This window comes from Theropithecus gelada, chromosome 7b (assembly GCF_003255815.1).
Source record: "Theropithecus gelada isolate Dixy chromosome 7b, Tgel_1.0, whole genome shotgun sequence".
NCBI classification, from domain to species: domain Eukaryota; kingdom Metazoa; phylum Chordata; class Mammalia; order Primates; family Cercopithecidae; genus Theropithecus; species Theropithecus gelada.
The window spans coordinates 56,882,998-56,903,383 of NC_037675.1; the positions used below are offsets into that span (position 1 = coordinate 56,882,998).

The 20,386-nt window shown below is 38.5% G+C and overlaps 1 protein-coding gene across 9 annotated transcripts in view; it reads left to right on the forward strand.

Annotated features, from left to right (window-relative positions):
• Positions 1 to 438: 438 nt before the first annotated feature.
• Positions 439 to 20,386, forward strand: part of KTN1 (kinectin 1) — a 104,627-nt gene continuing 84,679 nt past the window's right edge. For all 9 annotated transcript variants that reach the window (XR_003120429.1, XR_003120430.1, XR_003120431.1 and 6 more), the window contains exon 1: positions 439 to 583. The gene's annotated coding sequence lies outside the window, so the exon portion shown is untranslated. The remainder of the gene's footprint in view (positions 584 to 20,386) is intronic.

Below are 20,386 nucleotides of genomic sequence, written 5' to 3' on the forward strand. Positions count from 1 at the left end.
GTAGCTAGCGTTGCCCGAAGGAGATTTCAGAGATCCCCTGGAGAAAGGGACGGGGGATGTCGTTTTCCAGTAATTTCAGGGGGTAAATCTAGTGCCGTTTGCTTAAGTTAAAAGAAAGGCGTGGGGAGCCAGGTGGTGCCCTGGAAGGAGGGCCGCGCAAGACGAGACCAATCTCCGGGACAGGGGAGAGCGGGGCTACTGAACGCAGGAGATTCCGCGGAGCCTCCAGCTCCTGAACGTCCACCTTCGGCCCAGCTGAGGGACGCGGTCTCGGGAGGAAAACCCGGAATCCCGAGCCGGCCAGCCCCGAGCTGCGGGTACCGGAGCGTGTGGGCAGGCGCGCGAAGGCAGAGGCGGGCCGGCGTCTGTCCCTTTAAGGGGCCGGTCTCCTGGCGCCGCCGGCCCAGACGCCGGGACGTGCCGGGGCCGCCCCGCCCCGAAGCCGCCCGTTTCCTGCCGAGCGGCGCGACGGCACCTGAGCGACTGCGGCGGCGGCGGCGGCGGCGGCGCCTCGGAGCGGGCGGCCCGGGCTGTAGTGCCGGCGCCGCCGCGTCTTCCCGGTCTCCTTCCCCGGCCGCACAGGGTGAGGGAGAGCAGGCCGCACCGGGCCGGGCACCGGCGGCAGGGAGCGCGGGGGGAGGCGGCGCCGGCCGCGGGGTCCTGGGGCAGGCGGGAGGGCCGCGCCGGGCGGGGGGGCGCGGCCGCGGGGTCCGGACGCCGCCCGCTGTGTAGGCCTCGGGCATCCGGTCGCCGCCGCCGGGCTCCTGCTGGGGCCGGGACGCCGCAGGGGGCGGGCTCGGAGGGACCTCCTCGTCCTCGCGGGGCCGCCCCGGGTCCGACCCCGGCTCTGTCGCGGCGCCCGGGTCGCGGCCGAGGGATACCCCCCTTCTCCCCAAGGACGACTCTCCCGAAGGCGAGGTCGACCCAAGAGGGCCCTGGGGTGACCGAGGCACCTATTTTTAGCCAGGCCTGAGGGCCCCAGGAGGGAAGGCGGATTACCGCCTCCTCGGTCGGTGGACGGAGGCAGCGCGTCTCCGGCGGCGTCCCCGGGCCGGAGCTGGGCCACGCTTACGCCATGCTGGAATTCCAGTCTTCGCCGCTGCCTCCGACGGCCTGGGCGCTCGCCCCCTTCCCCGGCGCCCCTCCCGCTGCCCTTTGCGAGTCCCTAGGTGAGGGCGGGAGGCGGTTGGGCACGGAAAGCAGCGTTGCGGGGACTTTGGAAAAATCCGTGGACCACCCTCGACACCGGCGAAGTTATCCCTTCCTCTCCCCGAGGGGTGTGTCTTCTTAGCGATTCGGCCTGACCCCTTCAGTTTCCAACAGTGAGACTTTTGGCCTTGGGGACCTCGCCGGAAAACTACACGGGAAGTCTAGAGAAGTCGTCTGGCTCTCAGCCATACGCCTGGTGTGGGATGTGCAGCCCCGCACGCTGGCGGTGAAGGCGCTGGGTGCACTAGAAGTGGGCAGCCCCGGACGCGGGCAGCGGCGTCCCAGCCCGGCCCAGCTGCACCTTGACTAGGTTAGGTTAAAAGTAAGCTGTTCGATGTTGGCCCTTCTTTCTTCTGGGAGGAAGGGGGAATCTAAATTCAGAACTGTGTTGTCAGACGAATTCCTTAGCAGCTATTTAAGTTAGTAGTGCTTAAAGAGCTACAGTTGAAGTTAACTGTTAAGTTTTGTGTGTGTGTGTGTGTTTTGAGATGACTTTGTGGAAAGCCTTGATAAATGTAGACACCCATAGCCAGCCTAGCCGAAGATAAGCATCTTCCGGTGAACTAAACGTTCTGAATTGTATAGGAGTTAACTTAAAGTTAGAATTTTTGCTAAATGAGGTTGCATTTGTTTTCCTTAGCTTACTTACCTAGCAGGCTAATGGCAACAGTGTCTCCAGTTTGGTCCAGAGCAATTGCTGGTGAGACTGGGGATAATGTTCCCAGGAATAACACTAAATTACTCTTTGAGTATTTTGTGTAGACATGCCTTGCAGTAGACTTTCATATTTGATGTGTTGCCTGTTAAAAAAGGCTCTTTTTTTTTCTCCCCCTTTTTCCTTTTGTCTTTATTTTAGGGATCGAACCTGAAATAGCTGGGTCTGTTGATGAGTTCCCCTTCCACCTCAACATTGAGTTTCAAATGTCTCTTCTAATTTTTTAGCCTTCAGCAGACATAACAATACCTTGGCTAGTGAGCTTAGAGAATAAGGTGTTCTACTTAATTTACTTGAGGCTGATAATGAATTTGAAAATATAACAAGATATATTGAAAAATTTTCTTAATACTTGAAAATTATAAAGAATATCAAGTATTTAACTCTTAATGATTCAGGGTCAGCATTATGAAGAGACATTTACGATTTTGTTTCCAATTTAGATCTTTATATGTTCTTTTAATACCAGTAGTCTCTTCTGTTTGATATTGTGTTTTTCCCTAAAAATGCCTCACTTCAGGCTCCCTTCTAGTTTATAGGCTTTACTCTGCTTTTGGTAGGGAGATCGTTTTAATAATTATATTTTTAATATCAGTCAATATGACTTTTTAAAAGAGCCTAAAAAGTGAAAACCTTTTTGAGGCTTAACTTCTAAAGAACCCATATTAAGATTGTCGCTGTTGTTAAGTTCTTAACTTGAATTTTAAGTTATGGTTAAAAGTTCTTAATCAGCCTGTCATGGTTAAGATGACACGTAGAATACTGAATCATAATTTTTTAAATAAAAGTTGAATGTGTCTTATACATTTAATATGTGTAAGTTAAGTTCTTAACTTGAATGGAAGATGTATTTTTAATTGTGTGCTTATAATTTTTATAGCAAATGAAGTTTTAACCTAAAAGATCTCCAATGCTGTGTTAAAATATAAAATGGTTGATGAACTTAAATGGTTCTAGGAAGGTTTTGGTTCTCTTGGGAATCTGACCTACTATGTAATAAGGAAATGAGAAAAATCATGCTTTGCAAGATCATTCATATATTTGAGAATACACCTTATGACTTGCTTGTTCTCTGTACTGTTTTTAGTGACTTTGAAGGTAAATCCAGAGTATACTTAGAGGATAGAAGCAAGTAACTATTTCTCTAGAAGTGACATTGATGATCACTCATGCCCAAAGAGAATTGCATTTCATTGCTTCCTCTTTCAGTTCCTGTGAACATGACTTTGAGTGTCCCAATCAAAAAATGTAATTTATTTTCAAATCACCGGGAAAACATTGGTCTAGATGAGATTATAAACCTTTTCCCCACCTCTGTAAATAGAAAATTAATCAGTAAGGGGAAGAACGTTATGTGCTGTGAACTAAGGAGTTTAATATAACCTGTGTCTGAGGTCTAGAGAAAGAGAAATAATGACAGTTTACAACTGTGCCAAGCTGTTGTGCTTGAATGTGTTTTTGGTCTTTGACAGAGGTAGCAGTGAAAACTAGGCTATTTTTCTTTTTTAAAAAATGGTACAAGCTTTTAATTGGTTTTATGTTAAAATAGGCAAGATATACTTTTAATTCTAACAATAGTTTTGTCGATCCTCTGATAGGAAAAATAATATTCCTAGGAAATGTATAAGACATAACCTAAAAAAAGTTGTGATTTAGTATTTTACGAGTCATCCTGATGATTCTACAGGATACTACAGGATGATTAAAACTGTTCCATAACTTAAATATGGTTTCAGCAAAGTGATTTATACACTAAGTTTAATTTGTTTGTGCTCTTCTTCCAGGACATTCTGCTTTTTGGGCTGTCTCATTACTAATTGCTTTGTTAGTTCTGTCTTAACGTCTTCTACTCTTAAAGTTGACTTGCTCAGTCCTTGTTTCACTTTTCTTTTTATATTCCTCTGACAGTCTTATCCAGTGTCATGGTTTTAAATACCTATATGCTGATGGCTCCCATATTTATATTTCCAACCCAGACTTTCCACATATCCTGTTAGGCCTATCCACTTGGATGTGCAGTGATCAGCTCCAACTAAACTTCCATATTTTTCCTCAAACATGTTTGATGTTTCCATCAAACATTCAGGTAAAAAAACGTTGGAGTCATCCCTGACTTACTTCTTTCATACTTGGCATTCTGTGCTCTGTCTTATCTTGAAAATATAACCAGAATCCAGTCAGTACTTATTGCCTCCACTGCTCACCAGCCTGGTCCAAGCCATTCTTATTTCTTACCTTGATTTCTGTAATTAACCTCCTAACTGATCTCGCTGCCTCTGCACTCTCTACAGTCTTTCCAACACAACAACCGGATCATATCACTTATCTTCTCAGAATGCTACAGTGACTTTCTCTATGCAGAGTGAAAGCTGAAGTTCTTATGTCCTTAAGGCCATACAGAATCTGGACACTTCCACTCTCCCCATTCCCCTTTACCTCTAAGGTTAGCTACTATCTTCCCTCTGCTTATTTCCTCTGGCCCCATTGGCTTTCCTAGGGGCAGCTACATGTCGGACACTGCGCTAAACACTTAGGCTCCATCAATAAACAAAACAGACGAAAAGCGCTGCCCTGATAGAAGTTATGTAATAGTGTGTGTTTGAGGGCAAGGGGAAGAGATAATAAACACAATCAATGAGGAAATTATATACTGTTGACTTCTCCTGGCAAGAAGGTGACAAGTGCCATGGAGGAAACAGAGCTGTGTTTTATACTGGCTGCTGCCCCTCCTTAGATCAGTGTTTTTTCTGAAGATACATGCATGGCTTGTTGTCTCCGTCCAGTCTTTGCTTTCTAAGTGCCACTTTCTTAAAAAGATCTGCCTATTTTATTTAAAACTGCACTCCCCTAACGTCTGATTCTTGTACTTTGCTCTGTTTTCTTTATAGCATTTGTCACCTTCTGTTGTACTGTATAATTTCCTGATTGTGTTTATTGTCTCTTCCCCATAACCCCCAAACAACAGTATTACATAGCTTCTATGAGGGTAGGCTTTTTGTCTGTTTTGTTTATTGATGACTCTTTAAGAGTTCAGAGCAGTGTCTAGCATGTAGCAGGTCCTCAATAAGGATTTGTTGAACGCAGTAATTAAATCCTGGCTGGGTGTGATGACTCACATCTGTAATGCCAGCACTTTGGGAGGCCAAGGTGTGTGGATTGCTTGAGCCCAGCAGTTTGGGACCAGCCTGGGCAACGTGGCAAAACCCTATCTCTCAAAAAAAATATAAAAATAGCTCAGCATGGTGGCGTGTGCCTGTGATCCTAGCTTTTTGGGAGGCTGAGGTGGGAGGATTGCTTGAGCCAGGAAGGTAGAGGTTGCAGTGAGCTGAGATCATGCGGACTGCACTCTAGCCTGGGTGACAGAGTGAGACTTCGTCTCAAAAAAAACAAAAAATCTCGCATTCCTTCCTTTGATGGATACCTCATTATTGGATACATGTGGTTTTCAGTTTGCTCCTTTACTCTTTCAGAGATGGTCAGAGAGCGGAAGAAAGTGGCATGGAGCCTTTGGGAATGATGTTAGAGTGTGATGGAGACCGTCTTACATACCCCACATAATTAGGACCATTCGTTAGTTAATTCAAAAGTTGGTTAAAGCAAGGACTCAAAATATATGTGCACCTTAAATGTTTTCACTGAAAATATTTGATTTTAGTTTTATTTACCTTTTTATTTGTACTGATTTCTTAAAATAAAGGTTATCCTGATTTTCCTTTCATAGATTGTACTCTAAAAGCATTATCTATGATATCTAGTATTGGCTTCTTTAAAGTGCAATGAAAAGGTAGGAACTGGGAAACTCTCCAAGTACAAGATCTTTATAGATTTTTGCAGTTATTCGTCAAGGCCTTCCAAAGGATTTAATGCCGTTTTTATAGAAATAACACCTTTTGACTCTATTTTCATATTTGATACATATATAGAAATAAGTAAGTAGGAGAGTAACCGCTAGCCAGAAACAGCTTTCTGGAGACACCAGCCTATGTATTTTTACAAAGGAGTAGAATGTCAGTTAATCCAGTGAGAGATCCTTTAAGACAGCTTCCACTTTGAATAGGTTTCATAGGGGCCGTAGGGTCATACCAGCCTGTAATTACTAGAGGAGAATGTTATTTACTTGTACTTCTTTATTTTGACTCTGAGTAACATCTACAATTAGTTATCAGAACTTACGTGAATTCAAGTAAGTGTCCATCGTCTATCAGGAGACATGATGTTACACTGCATTTTCACTGGAAAATGTGGGACAATTATTATTCTTACACATGAGTCATTGAGTTGTCAAGGAAACAGTCTGGTCTGGTATAATGAGCTGGAAGTCAGTAGTTAGGAGACCTACAGGTCTTAGACCTTATTAATTCTAAGGTTTTTTGCAAGTTCTTTATTGTCCAGTTCTTTAATTACATAATGTTCTGTGGGGTAGTAGAAACAGTGTGGGCACTAGGGAGTCTGAAGACCTTGGGCTTGAATTTAGTTTTGCTAATCAGTACTGCTTACTGCATGTGTGATCTTAACATATATTAACCTGCCTAAGGCTCATTAAGGAATTATCTTACTTCAGTAGTTGCCTCATAAATGATAGCTAACATTGGAGTACATATTTGCTGTCAGACTCTTACATGCTTTATGTGCATTATCATATTTAATCCTCTCAACAGCCTTATGAGGTAGGTACTATGTGGTGAAAACTAGGGAGACAAATAATTTGTTCAAAGACACAACAAATGTCTTCTAGGAGTAGCCTTAATTTTAACTGAGGCATTCTGACTTAGAGCCCATTCTTACCCAATGAGCTGTTTTATAAGAATGCTTTCTGAAAAATAAAATGCTGTCCATGTGCAGCTGTCTACTGTTAGGCGTTACAAAGCTAAATTAAGGTTACTGTCTACTGTTAGGCGTTACAAAGCTAAATTAAGGTTACTGTCTACTGTTAGGCGTTACAAAGCTAAATTAAGGTTATAAGGATTCCGCACCCCCCCTGCCCCCCCCCACAGAAATTAGAAGATTAATTCTTAAAACTAGTGATTTAAATTTAAAGACTTGAAGTTTTTCAAGTGGAGAAAATAGTAAAAGCTACCTAAAACACGTGCTATAAAATGTTTTAGTTATATGAAAAGCAGTAGATAGAATGTCATCCTTTTAGTTTCCAAGAATTTTTTCTGTTTCATTTCCTACATATGTTCATTATGAGTTACTCTTGTGTGATCTTACAGGCATTCCTCAATGACTACCTCAAAAAAGCCAACTCTGACCCTACCTAGAAATGCATACCCTCCCTATTCTTTGTCACAGCCTTATTTTTCTTCATTGCACCATCAGTCACAACCTGATGTTATAATATGCTTATTTCTTTCTTGGTATCTGCCTCACCTACAAGAATGTAAGTGAGGCAGGGACTGTTTTGTTCATCACTGTGAACTATGTGTTTGACACTTAGGTAGTGCTCAATTTGAATGAATGGATGGTCTGATGCTCGAAAATGATTGGGACTCATTGAGTCTTTTGCTTTACTTGCCATCCTTTATTAGCATGCCTAGCTGAGTAGTATTTGGTATGCCATATAAAGTGAAACTGTAAGAATAAGGGTTTCAGGTTTACTCTTGGGAGAGTGGAATGGAAAACAGTTTGAAACACAAATTTCAGCAAAATGCTTGTGCTTAGTCTCAGTTAATCTTGTTCATCAGTAATGTAAGTGTTCTGAGTGGAATCTCTACATAAATAATTCAGTGAATGCCTGTGTTTAGATCTAATTATCTTTTGAAATAAATTTGGACAAGCTAAGCTGTGCGCTGAAAACTCCCTAGTGTTCTGAACGCTGTGTTGCAGAACATTGAAGATGTTGCCTTAAATCTGTAATATCCACACAGGTTGAATTCACTTACGTGCTGCCAACCTTTACTTGCCCACTTTGTTAGGAAGTCATGTTCATTTGAAATGTTTCTGTAATTACTTTACGTAGTTTTCATAATCTGGATCTCTTCAGGTTGGCTAAATGTCATGATTTCTGTGAAGGGAATTCCTCAAGCTTGTATTTAGTGCTTTTATTTCTGGGTACAGTTTCAGGTACTGTGCTGTATAATCTTTGTGCTTGGTACTCTATTGCTGGGGAGTCATTTCTTAAATAACTTCCAGTTTGACCTAGATGTTTACTGTAATTTTAAGTTTAAATTGAATCCTTTTGTAAAAGTGGCTTGGTTCTTTTCCTCTTTTTTTTTTCTTTTAGTCTAAATAATTAGATTTAGTTTTAACTTGAAGTATTTCTGAGCTTGAAAATTTTTTCAAGTGAAAAATACAGCTGACCTTTGGACAATGTGGGAATTCGGGGCGCTAGCCCCCTGTGGCAGTCAAAAATTTTTGTATAACTTTCGACTCTTCAGAAACTTAACTACTAGTACCCTACTGTTGACTGGAAACCTTACCAATTACATAAATAGTCAATTAACATGTATATTGTATGTTATATGTATTATATACTGTATTCTTATAAAGCTAAAGAAAAGAAAATGCTAAGAAAATCACGAGAGACTGTATTTACAATACTGTACTGTTTATTGATACAGTAAGTTTATATCATCTGTAAGATGAATCATCTGTCTGAAACAGTGAGCAACTGTAACTGCAGACCTCAATCTATAGTACATATCAAGTAATTCAACTTTTCCTTGTCATGGCTTTTCTCTGCTTCTTGGGAGCACTTCCAGCATTACTAGTGGCACTTGGCATGGGTCCCATGGTGTTATTCAGGGTTTACGGTGTTGTGCTAAAAATGATGAAAAATGTGCGAGAACTAAGATCCCTTTTTACTGTGTTACTGTTACTGGAAGGACAGAATGCTCATGTGGAGATAGAGTCATGGATGCTTCAGACACTTGAGCTCACAGTAATAGCAACAGGAGGTGGCTACAAAATTATTACAGTGATACAATATGTACTGCAGTTAATTTTATGCAGTTGTGATTTAGTACTGTATCTTTATATTTGTTTACATTTCCTTCTATTGCAAATGGCACCATGTACAGTCACCATATAGGGTCTGGTTTGTGTTTGTGTAAGTTTTGATAAATTTTAACTTTATAATTTGTGTATATTTTATGGTAGTAAATTATAAAATAGACTGGTATCTACATATATTTTATGCATTCATGACATACCTTTTTCTTAATTTTTTCAATATTTGTAGGCTATGGTTTCTCTGCGAGTTTTTTTCAAATTATTGCATTCTCCAAAAAATTTTCCAATGTAGTTACTGAAAAAAATCTACATGAAGTGGACCCACATGGTTTAAACCCATAATGTTCAAAGGTCAGTTATATATTCAAGATTAGCCTTGGAATTATATGTAAAATACAGCCCAGGCATTTACCTTGTCTGAGGTTTTGGGGAGAAAAGAAGTAATTCATAAATATAAGTTAGTTGTAAAGTGATGAAAGCTGAATTTTTGTCTGCTCGTCTAGGATTAATTACCTGGCATAAATTGGTAGTTATATTTCATATCCTTTCAGTGTTATGTAACCTTTATTTAAGCAGAAAGTCCTGACAGCATTCAAAATAACATACTACTTTTGCTATAAAGAGATTCTTTTTTTTTGAAACGGCGTCTCGCTCTGTCACCCAGGCTGGAGTGCAGTGGTGCAATCCTGGCTCACTGCAACCTCTGACTCATTGGAACCTCTGATTCACTGCAACCTCCACCTCCTGGGCTCAAGCGATTCTACTGCCTCCCAAGTAGCTGGGATTACAGGCGCCTTCCACCAAACCTGGGTAATATTTGTATTTTAGTAGAGATGGGGTTTTGTCTTGTTGGCCAGGCTGGTCTCGAACTCCTGACCTCAAGTGATCCGCCCGCCTTAGCCTCCCAAAGTGCTGAGATTACAGGCATGAGCCACCATGCTGGGCCAGAGATTCCTTAATTGTTATTCTTGGTTACTATATTTATCTGATTTCTTTCTTTTTTTTTTTTTTTTTTGAGATGGAGTCTTGCTCTGTCGCCCAGGCTGGAGTGCAGTGGCGCGATCTCGGCTCACTGCAACCTCTGCCTGCAAGTGTTTCTCCTGCCTCAGTCTCTGAGTAGCTGGGATTACAGGAATGCACCGCCACGTCCAGCTAATTTTTATATTTTTAGTAGAGACAGGGTTTCACCATGTTGGCAAGGCTGATCTTGATCTCCTGACCTTGTGATCCACCTGCCTTGGTCCGGGATATTCTTTCATCATGTTGTATGCAGCTCTAACTGATTTGGCTACTTCATGTATGAATATTTTACAACCTGTTTCCTGTTGTTGGACATTTGGGTTTCTAGGTATTTTTGTTGTTAGTATACACAGTGCTACTAGGAACACCTTGAATAGCATAGGTCTATTTATTGCACTTGTGTCTCTAGGATACTGTTTTTTTCAAACTTTTTGTTACCACTCACAGTAAGAAACACATTTTAAATTATTACTCATTATATTATCAGGTATACTATTCCATACTATTCTGTTTCATTAAAACTAAAAACACTAGTCAAGACCTAAGTTTTATGCTAATCGCTAATGAGACTAGAGTGTAGATAGTTTTAGGGCTTATAACTAGCTAGAAATAGAATTGCTGGATTGTAGGAGACATACATTTTCAACCTTACTAGTTAGTGCTAAATTGTTTTCTTTCCAATATAAATGTTCCAGTTTATTCCTGTCACCAGTGTATATGTGTGATGGCTCCACATTCTTCCCTATACATGATAATGGCAGAAACCAGTTAGCCTATTGTGTGTGAATTGATACATTGTATGTCTTTGCATTTCTTTCTTTCTTTTTTTTTTTTTTTTGAGACGGAATTTTGCTCTTGTCGTCCAGGCTGGAGTGCAATGGTGCGATCTTGGCTCATCGCAGCCTCTGCCTCCCGAGTTCAAGCAATTCTCCTCCCTCAGCTGGGATTACAGGCATGCGCCACCACGCCCAGCTAATTTTGTATTTTTAGTAGAGATGGGGTTTCTCCATGTTGGTCAGGCTGGTCTCCCGATCTCAGGTGATCTGCCTGCCTTGGCCACCCAAAGTGCTGTGATTTACAGGCGTGAGCCACTGCGCCTGGCCTTACGTTTCTGATTAATGAGACAAAACATATTTTCAGCGTTTGCTGGGCACTAGTTTCCTTTTCTCTGAAATGACTGTTCATTTTTCTGTTGGGTTTATTTTTTTGGGCAGCAAGATTTCTTCATATGTTCTGAATACTAATTCTTTGCCACTTATGTGTTATAAATGTCTTCCTACTTTGTGGCTTGTCTTCTGACTTTCCTATGGTGTCTCTATTAAAAGGTAAAAATTTTAATGTATAATTAAATTTTCCTTTTATAATTTGTACTTTGTGTCTAGTTTAAGAAATTCTTCTCTGCCTCACGGTTATGAAGATGTTCTCACATGTTGTCTTCTAAAGTTTTATGTTGTCTCACAGTTCTTTCCTTTGAATTGATTTTTGTTTCTTCCCCTTTGTGCTGTTTTCTTTTCTCCAAGGTTTCCACTGCTTACCATTTCAGTTTTTAAGGGCTAAAATGTGTTTATTTATAGATGCTTTGAAATAATACTTTGACTATGAGGTTGTTTTGAGGATTGCATCTACAACTTACTTTTAGAGTCACAAGAAAATAATTGCAAGTGGCCCTTGAACAACATAGGTTTGAACTGCATGGGTCCATTTATGCGTGGCGCAGGATGGTGAAACCTGAGTAGATGGGCTATTTGACTTGACTGTGGACAGATTTTGGTATATCTGTGTGTGTCCTGTAACTAATTTTTGATGCATACTGAGGGATGACTGTATGTTTTCAGAAAGAAACTTTGGATGGTTATTCAGTAAACTTTGAAGTCCCTCCTCCAATCCCTAGTTGACATCCAAAGTGTTTTGTAAATATTTGACAGTGATGCCAGTGTTTGCATGTGGTTTTCTTAAATTGTTTTGCACATATATTGTGAAGTAGATCTTTGTGCTTGGTATTTTGAATAAATATGGACAAACTTCTGTGTATCCAGCTGGTACTCAGAGTGTACTTACAGTATGAGGAATCAAATCCTTAATTTTGAAAAATTCTTACCTCTTTAAATATTGCTTCTTTTATTTTCACTTTTCTCACTTGTTAGACCTGTCTTGGAGTCTTAGTTTATCCCGTGTCTTTGATTGTTCTATCATTTTTTTCTCTGTGCTTCATGCTAGGTGAATTCATTACTGTCTAGCAATTTACCATTTTATTTTTCTATTTTGTCTAGAGTGTGTTGTATCTGTTGAGTCTATATGCCAGTATCTATAATTTTCATATTTTAGATTTGGAATTGCTTTTTCATAATCACCGGTTTCAATTCTCTTTTTGTTTGACAACCCTTTTGCTACTTAGAAAATCTCTATCTCTTCCTTTAACATGTTCAAATTAAAAAATCTTTGTCAGACCATTTCATAAAACATCTGATGTGAATTCATGTTTTTATATGATTGTTTTTTCTCATTAAATTTCTTGCTATGTTTTGGATTTAAAAAAAAACCTGGTTTTAACATTGGACAAACTCATTATTTTGATGACTTTTGTGTTCAAATCAAAACCCTGATATTTAATCTTGTTTTTGAGTTTACGAATTGATCAGAAATAGACACCCCCCCCCCAAAAAAAAAAAAAACTTGTTAAACACTGTGAGGGTACTGTTAACAAAATTCACACTGGGAAACTCTCTAGGACTAGCTGCCTGGTTTTTGTTTTTTTTTTCCCTCCCCAACTAAAAGTTCTAAGAATTGTAAGAAACTGAAAATGAAGAGATAGGTATAGTAGGTGAAAGGAGACAAGAAATATACCAGTCAAGGAATAACAAAATACTTACAAAGCAATTGGGGAATGTGAACGAACGCTAGCTTTGTATTAAGGAATTATTAATTTTTAATTTGCTATGACATTGGATGTTTTGTTATCTTTTTTTTTTCTCCAGGCTTGGAGCTTCTATAAAGTTATAGCTCTGGATTTGCAGTGTCATTGTTTTTCTCCCCTCTCTTGCCCTCTCCTTTTTTACCTTTTTATTTTTTTAAAACCTCTTTTTACAAGCTGTGCAAATCCTGACCCCTTGGCATCAGGCGGTGAACCTGGTTCTGTTTTATTGCTGTTACTTTTAGGAGCTGAACTATCCAGCCATCTTCCTGGTTCCTTCTTCCCTCTACTCCACTTAAGATATGGGTTGCTACTTTGAATTTTTATTGCATTTCATCCCACTATGATGTTTATCTTAGTTTTGAGTTTAGCCATATCTTTTAAATCATTTCCTTTTATATTCGTGCAAAAGGTTGGTGCAAAAGTAGTATTTCACACCATTATTAAGTTATTTGGAGTAGGAGGATCCTTATTGGAAGTCTTTATCTTCATTTCTATCTATCTTAGTCTTACTTGTTTTTTGAATCCCAGCTTGTGTATCCTGAGTAGTATTCATAGTGTATCCTGAACGCTCTAGTTCAGTGATCTTTTCCTTTCCTTTGCACAAATCTGTCTTTTAATCTTGTTGAATATTATTCAGCTCTACAGGACACATCTGATATTAGCATCACACTGATTTATGATGATATAATAATTAGTTAGAATCCTTAAGTCTTGAAATGCGATTCTTGCTTTTGCTGCTTGATCTTACTCATCTTGTGTTTATTCATTCTGTTTTGGAGTTGCTATTCCCACTCAAGCAGAGTAGTTTTTTTTTTTTTTTTTCGTTTTTTGAGTTTGGACTGGGATCCGTTGTTGTCTGAAATATTTTTGCTTGTTGTCTCCAACTTGAAAGTCACATATTCAATGTTTTGAATTTATTTTCTTGAAAACCCTGCTGGTAATTTAAAAGCTATTAAATGAAAGCATATTTCCATTAATTTTAGTAGGGAATTATGATGCAATATTTCATCCCAAACAGTTCTCACATGTAGGTAAATATTAATCTAACAATGAAGACAAGTTTATGTAGGTATAAAGTTGAAAGTAAATACACTTTATACATAAAATATAATGTAGTATATTGAAGGCTAATTGTATTTGCCAAAGGAGAAAGAAAATTTGATGGTGGATGGTAGTGTGGTTGGTAGGGTGTCACTTTTTGGAAAGTCTGTTTCTTCTGTATTGTGTTTTTTCACCAATTCACGCGTTCTGGAGTTCAGAGTTGTCTTGCATTCAGTCTGCACTTAAGTTGTCTGCGCAGAAAAGCACCACTAGGGCAATAACAGATAAACACAAGTTATTTAAAACACGGGAAATGGAACGCAAGCAGAAAAGACAGAGTTGTAGGAGCTAGAAGCTCATTGACTTTCTTGCTCTGCGTATATACACAAAGCATATCTAGGTTCATCTAGTATACTGTATGTGCAGTATAGATCTGTTGCATATGATATACGCTGACGGGAAATAATTATGTTGAATAAAACATTGAGTGTGTCTTTGCCTGAAATCATAAATGTTGAAATTTCACTCTATAGAATATTTATTTTGTGTGTGCTTAGGTAAACAGTCACTAATACCAAAAAAGGTCATTGCTTGAAAATTGGTAATTTTCAAGAGCCATTTTGATGAAAACCAGTTAAAGGAACAGCTCATTATGTGGGGTAAGTTTGTAGACTTAATAACTGATATTCCAGCTTATCTGAACTAGTTGTCAGAATTTCTGCTATTCTAACTAGGTAGCTCAAAGAGTAACACAGGATAATACAAATCTTATTTTCTGAAACCTTTCATTGGTTTGCCCTTTGTTCTCATCCACATTTGTGAACTGGCAAGATTATCTTTAAGTAATCGATTAAAATGTTAGTAAGGTTAGGCTAAGAACCGAGTTTTTTTGTACATTGTTAAGGTACTTTCTAAACATTAATTGGCAACTTTGGGATATTATTGTTTAACCTTTTAAATATTCTCCAATTTATGCCACTATTCAGCCATGTTCAGGATTTATCAATCTTGTCACCAAGGATAGCTTGTTTATTGACTGTTCTGACAAAATCAGACATTCCATAATGTGTATTGGGTTTTCCTGATTTAGTAATCCTTTTATTTAAAAAGGTACTGGAGTGATTTTTTTTTTTTAATAGTGACTGGTTTGGCGGCCAGGCATGGTGACTCACGGCTGTAATCCCAACACTTTAGGAGGCTGAGGTGGGCGGATCATGAGGTCAGGAGATCGAGACCATCCTGGCTAACATGGTGAAACCCCGTCTCTACTAAAAATACAAAAAAATTAGCCGGGTGTGGTGGCGGGCGCCTGTAGTCCCAGCTACTCGGAAGGCTGAGGCAGGAGAATGGCATGAACCTGGGAGGCTGAGCTTTCAGTGAGCTGAGATCGCGCCACTGCACTCCAGCCTGGGCAACAGAGCAAGACTCCGTCTCAAAAAACAAAAAAAATGGTTTATAGTGGATAGCTTTTGATGTGCCTGTATTTTTTAGTAACAATTGTCTGGATTTACCTAAAATAAATTCATCAATTTTAATTTGACTACTTTCTATATTTAGTACATGATATTTAATAGCTTTTACTTGTTTTCCCCTGACTCTTCAGGCATCTTCTAATAGTGAGGAAAGAAGAAGCCTTTCATTGAACTTGAAATGTAGGATCATGGCAGCTATGTCTGCTGAAGGCAACATCTATGTTTGCATGGCTGTTGAGGTGGTTGTGTTGTAAACATGGATTCTAAGGATGACTATAGGATAGGAGCCTCTACTTGTGGCTGTATTTTAGGTTCTGATAACTGATCACCTTTCAACCTCTTACTTCATATTTCTGTTGTCTGGAAGGCAGTCTTTGCGATCACAAATTTTGAAGGTTCATGGTATGCTGTGTTTTAATTATGCTAATTACATAATTTACGTACTTAAACCAACTTTCAGTTGGTGAAATCACAAGGACTATTTCTTGGAGTTAGCTTCCTATGGTTGTTCTTAGTAAGATCTGTTCTCTCACTAATTTTTTGCCTAGGTTTCTTATTATTGTGAGTGATGTCAAAAGAGTAGAACCTTTTTTTCTTTTTTAGACAAACTTTTTTTTTTTTTTTTTGCCACTGTAGACTTAAACTTTGTTAATATATGAAAGCTACACTTATTTCCAATTCAAGGTAATTATGTCTGTACTTTTTGATGTTTTTTCTGTCATAGACTCTTGGCAGCTTCAAGAATAGAGCATTATAATGAAGACCATATCATGATAAAACATCCTTGATTTTGTGTTTCAGAGTACCAGTGAACACAAATAGAATTAGTACATACTGTATATATGAAGGATTATTTTGAAAAAAAATCCAAAGGGAAGAACTCACAAGGACCACCTATATAAAGTTATTAAATATTTGACAACACTGCGTTGGACTCTGTGTTGGGCTCCCAGATAGATGGGAGAACATATATTTGAAAAGGAGAGTTACTCATTTGACTTATACTTTTTGAGTAGTATAAACTAAACTTTGTATAAGAAGTGAGTAAAAATCTTCAGTGAATGTTTTCTTAAGCCATAGTTCTTAAGGTACAATTTCAGAGAATGATAAATACATAAGATTGTGAATGTATTAAAGCAAATGCCTCTTTATTTCAGTGAATCAGAATGAGAACATTTCTTAATTTTATCGGATTCTTCGTTTGTACTTGTTTTTAGATTGTAAGATTTTGCTGTTTATTGACGATTTTGCTGTTTGTGTAGATGTTGAATCTCTTTGCTTTTTCTTAAATAGCAATGATAGGAATTTCCCCGTGGAATATGAACATTAAAATTGAAATGTAGAAGGGCCGGCATGGTGGCTCATGCCTGTAATCCCAGCACTTTGGGAGGCCGAGGTGGGCGGATCACTTGAGGGTCAGGAGATTGAGAACAGCCTGGCCAACATGGTGAAACCCTATCTCTACTAAAAATAAAAAAATTAGCCAGGCATGGTAGCGGGCACCTGTAATCCCAGCTACTTGGGAGGCTGAGGCCAGAGAATCACTTGAGCCCCGGAGGTGGAGGTTGCAGTGAGCCAAGCTCATGCCCCTGCACTCCAGTCTAGGTGACAGAGTCAGATCCTATCTCAAAAAAAAAAAAAAAAAAAAAAAAAGGAGAAATGTAGGTTGTAGAAGTGTAGAAATTAAAATGTAGACTACAGAATAGATTGTAAGGTTTAGAAAAAAATTCAGGCTTTCATCATTTAACTGGTGTACTTGACTATCTGTGAAGATTTGTCCTAATTTTATATGGCTTTGTACATGGAAGCTTGGAATCGAGGGGCCAGAGAGGGAAAACTCTTTGCTAGCACTCTTCTTTGTACATTCCTGAAGAGTTTATTAGAGAAAAGCAAAGGTCAGCTGTAATCCCTAATGAAAGAATAAGAATATTGGTTTCTCAGTCAGGCATACTCTGGTTGGAAAGAGGTACTGTTCACTAAAAAAATTACATTCTGGATTAGTAAATTTCATATAAAGTCTGAATTTTTACTATTTACTAATGTTAATCAGTTTTGTTTGTTGCATAGCTGACAGACTTATTGCTTCTGAAAACTAATAATATTCCAGTGTTCAACAGGGTCTAGAATTCTGTGGTAATTAATGGTCATTGTTTCTATAGAGATTTTATTACATTATCCTTTGGCTTCTATTGCTAAGTACTATGTAAGTCTAAATTTCTTCTTCAGTACTCTTTTCTGTGTTGCTTTCAAGACTTGTTTGAGTTACACGGTGTTACTGCAAATATGTTTAAATATCTTTTATTCTGTTCAAATTTTGTTGCCTTTCCTGAATTGGAAGATTCATAGCTTTCAGCAGTTTTTGAAAATTCTCAGCCACTTTGTTTCTTTGTTCTTTCCTCTCCTTGAATTCCCATTTGATTCATTGGACATTCTCATTGTATCCTTTATGTCTGTTAATTTTTCTTTCATATTTTCCCTTATGTATAATTTTTTGTGGTACATTGTCAGTTTTTTAATCAAGTCTGTCTTGTTTGATAATTCAGCTTTATACAGTTATCAGGCCATTTGGCTTTTAATTTCTGGGGGTGTTTGTATGTGTGTGCATATGTATGCATACACATAATTTATAAAGTTCAAGTTCTAATTTTTCTTTTTTTTAATGAGTGTTTTCTGTGTTTCTGATTTCTTTTATAACTCTAATGGCTGACATTTTTGTTTTAATAGTCTTTCACATTCTTTTATCAGTTTTTTGGGATCTACTCTCTGTATGTGCTACTCTTGTTCATTTTGACTGGAAGTTCACCTTTGACAGGAGAATATCTGCAAATACTATACTGTACAGACTAGATTGGATAGAGGTAGTTTTTTTCCAGAGAGATTTTTCCTTCCCAAGAGTTTTTCCTGAGTCACAGGGCTTTTGTGGCCGTTGATCCATTTTTTTTTTCTTTTTATTGAGATGGAGTCTAGCTCTGTCACCCAGGGCAGAGTGCAGTGGCGCAATCTTGGCTCACTGCCAACCTCTGCTGCACAGGTTCAAAGCGATTCTCATGCCTCAGCCTCCGGAGTAGCTGAGATTAACAGGCTCCCGCCACCATGCCCGGCTAATTTTTTGTATTTTTAGTAGAGATGGGGTTTCACCATGTTGGCGAGGCTGTTCTCAAACTGCTGACCTCAGGTGATCCGTGAGCCATGAAGTTAGTATTTGTGGTAGGAAGCGGCAGTAGGGGAGTGTTCTGGATTGGCAGAGACTGTAGATAATAATTTATGATTGTAAAATCTTAATGGAGACTTTTGGGTTTTGGAAAAGCAAACAAGCTTTCTCTTGTGTCTTTTTCGCATTTGTGCCAACACTACTTATTAAATCTATTTTTTTTTCAACTTACTGATTTGAAATGGCACTGTGATAATATACTGAACTTTTTGTTTGTATTTGGGCTACTTTGCCTTTAATTGGGTGTTCTTGGACAAGGTTTAAAAATTCTTGTTTTCATAAGCAAAACTTTTGGTAGAGTCATTTTTGACAGTATTTGATATTCTCATTTACATTTCATGTTTAGTTTGTGAGATGTTTTAGGTATTATGTCTTTTCTGGGGATAAGCAAGAATAAATGTTTTAGGTATTATGTCTTTTCTGGGGATAAGCAAGAATAAATTATTCTTGAATTCACATTTGATTTATTGGACATTCATCATTGTATCCTTTATGAATAAATTATTCTTGCTTATCCCCAAAAAAGACATAATACCTAAAACATCTGGTCATTTTAGTACTTCCATTGTTGAGTGACCTAAGGTGATCCACCTTAAATTTAATTTTGTTAAGTTTAAGCATCAGTTATTAAGACTACCTGGTGGTAGTGGGATTGGACAGATTTGTTAAGATTAGGGTAGAGATAGGACCACTGGGAGAAGTTACAGGGTGATGCGATTTTGGATCAAAACTAAAAAGAACTTGTCTTTCTAAAGAAATAAAGGGGGTTTATGGGAGGTGTTCATCCCTGCTTTTCAAGCATGGGCTGGCTGCCTGTTTCAGCTGGGTCTAATCTCTGAGTGACTAGTTGGATTAGATGGCCCTTTCTTACTCAGGAATCTTATGAAAGGAAAAGTAGGTCAAGATGGTAGATTTTAAGGGGAGGAAAGCTTCTGTACATGGTGTAGCTGTTTTACGGTTACATTATTGGTATGAATTTCGTGTTGTAGTGTTAATTTTTGAACAGTTTTGATGACTTATGTTCTTTTGTCTTTGAAAACTGATTTTATGTGTTGATTTGAAAGACTATTTTAAAAAGTTATTAAATTTTTTTGGTATTAAAGCTTTCAGTTTATCTAATTATAAATTAGATTTTTTTTACAGAATAAACTTTTAACCAGATTATTTCCTATGGAATTGTTTTAAAATGAGCAGTGCCTTTTCCTGAGAAAATGGGCTGGTTTGGGCATGATGAGTAAGCAAAAGTCTGAAAGATACTTTCAGCAGCTATCATCTCTGCAATTCCTTTTCAGTTTCTTGAGAAAGCTGTTCAAATGGATTGATCTATTCTCATTAAAGGGGAAAAAGTTTGATTAAAAAATAGAAGTCTCATTTGTTGTGACATGATACCTAATGGAGAAATTAAATTTCATTACTCATTTCTGGCATTAGTTGTATTCATTTCAGATTGGGGTAGCAGTACTTTAGAATGGATATTGCTGAAGTAAGGGGTGTGTTAATAAGATGTGAGTCATAGAAATAACTGCCTTGCAGTTTAAAAGGAGAAATTGTACCACAGCTTTGAAATTTTAGTGTGGTCTATAGAGTTAATCTTAGAAAAGATACTGTAAATGGGATTCCCATGCTGAGGAATTCAGTGTTTGGATTTCCTGGATTGTTTTGTCTTTTGCTTACTTCGAATGTTTTTCCTCTTATTTTAAATGATAATTGTTTAATTGTGTTGTGCACTCCGGGGCCATTATACTTTTGGTATAGTGACTGACTAGGACAATAGGAATTTAGATGAGTTTTTGCATTTTGATGGCCATTTCAGGAAATGGTTAATGCTTTGTCTATTTTTCTCATTGAGTTTT